The sequence below is a fragment of the Macadamia integrifolia genome, unplaced genomic scaffold (genome assembly GCF_013358625.1).
Source record: "Macadamia integrifolia cultivar HAES 741 unplaced genomic scaffold, SCU_Mint_v3 scaffold149, whole genome shotgun sequence".
In the NCBI taxonomy this organism is placed as follows: Eukaryota; Viridiplantae; Streptophyta; class Magnoliopsida; order Proteales; family Proteaceae; genus Macadamia; species Macadamia integrifolia.
In genome coordinates this window covers 228,727-230,984 of record NW_024868226.1, presented here as the reverse complement: position 1 = coordinate 230,984, position 2,258 = coordinate 228,727, and positions in this window count along the sequence as shown.

The following is a 2,258-nucleotide window of genomic DNA, read 5'->3' as shown; positions in this document are numbered from 1 at the left end:
ACAGGTACTCCACATATGAAAACACCACCATAATCCATTATCCAAAGATGTTTCATTCCATAAATGAAAATCAAGTTACATTGCAATTACAAGGAATGAGCTAAATAAATACACAATGTCTACAAAAAGGAGAGAAAAATGGATAAACAGCTAGTGTGGGCAAGCCAACCCCTCACTGGTCGTCGTCATCGTCGTCGATGATCACCAAGTTCGCTGGAGGCCTGGAGTTAAAGTCGAAGCGGTGATCGTAATAATCTAACCTCGTGTTCACCAATCGTACCTCCCTCCGAAGCCGGCCATAATCTGCTGAGATGGCGGTGGCCCTGGTATCCAAGTCCTGACCCAGCCTACGGAAGGAATCCTCCAAGGTGACCTGCCGGGAGGCAATCTCGTCCAGCCGCCTCAGTATCTGGACCTGGCCATCCTGCAAGGCCCGCATGGAGGCTGTCCTGTCCTCATAGTCGTAGTCACCACTCCCAGGTGGTGGGGCTCCATATGGTGGGGCTGCAGCTCTGGAAGAACTAGGGCCCGTACCTCTCGACTCCTGAGGCACCTCCTCAGGGATACTGCCACCCATCAGATCCGCCTCCTCGTCCTGAGGAACGTAGTCCTCGTCCTCCTCACTGGACTCCTCCTCCATGAGGACATCCTCTACAGGGGCAGCCCTCCTACCCCTACCTCTCCGAGCTCCCGATCTCGGAGGTGAATCCATGAGGGTGTGGAGACCCATCTTCAAGAGGTTGCTCCGATCGAACCTATCGGCCGGAGTCTTCCCCTCCTCTCCGCTCAGATCCACCCTGAAGAACTCGAAGATCCTGGTGAGGATCCTGCCGTAGGGGAATCCTCCGTCCTCTGGGTGGGAAGCATGGTGCTCCATCGCTCTGAGGATGATATAGGGAAGGCACAAGTGCTCCCTGCCTCCCTCTGCGGCTGTAAAAATACAAAATGCAATGAAAGCCGTCATGAAACCTACCTGGTTCCGATGACCTCCTCTGGGGAGCAGGTTGAACTGGATCAACCGGGCGAAGAGACGGACCTCAGGGAAGAAAGATGTCTCGGACTCCGGGCGACTGCTGCTGCCGCAGATGGTCTCGTAGATGAAGTCCGGTGTCTCCATGCTCATGAACGGTCCCTGAGGCCTACTCCTGGGGGGACTGTAGTATCGGTGTCCCGCCGCCGATATGCCCAGAATACTGGCCAGGGTGTCTACCGTCAGCTGGATATCCACTCCCCTCACCAGGCTGCTGACAGTGAGTTCCCCGTACTGATATGACACCTCGAGGTTGCAATAAAACCGACGGACGAGCTGATCGTAGCACGGTCGGTCCACCTGAAGAATAGTGTCCCAGCCCAATGCTGAGAACCTCTCCTGAAGCTGGGCCTTGTGGAAGTCCTCGACTACCACGGTCTTTTCCATCAACACTGGCCCCTTCAGGAAGATAGGCCATTTGGCTGCGGCCTCGGCACTAGTGAAGTGCTCCTCATCGTAGTCTGAAGGGTCAAACTGAGCAGGTGCAGGTCTCCCTGTGCGATGAGCTGAAGTGCTGGTCTCCGCACTTTTCCGCTTAGAAGCGGTGGTCTTGCGTCGAACACCAGAGGAAGATGGTCCTCTGCCGGTGCGTGAAGACATCCTGACAATAAGTAAAGAAGGTTGGGTTAGTACAGTAAGAAAAGACAGCAGCATTAAAGAAGGGGAAATCCAAAACCCAATTTCTGCAAAACGGGAACGGCAACGATCTAGGAAGGATAGAAAACTTATAACATGAAATATGGTGATGGCAACGCATGGAAACGTGCCAAAACAGTAAAATGACAGCAAAGGACAGCAAAAGCAATAGGCATGAATGAAATGGGGAAATTCAAGTCCCTTGTGCAAATTGGAATAGAATGGAGTGAAAGCTTGAAACCCTAGGTCTAGAATGAAATGCCATAGTAATGGGATGATGGAATTGCAAGAATATACCCCAAATGGACTATGGAATTCCATGAGTGCAAGTGTGGATGAAAATCAAGGAAACCAATGCCAAAATAGGGATTTCATGGAAATACATGAGGATTTTAAGCATAATGGATGATCCAATGAAATCTAACTCATATCTAGCGTAAAACAAGTGAAATGCATTACATAGAAGACATCAATTTGAGAAAAACAGTAAGGATTGAAGAAACCCCAAATTTGAGAACCTAGGGCATCAATTTGGGTTTTTCTCCAAATAAAGAGTGATGAATCCTATAAACTACAAATGACCACAGTGGAA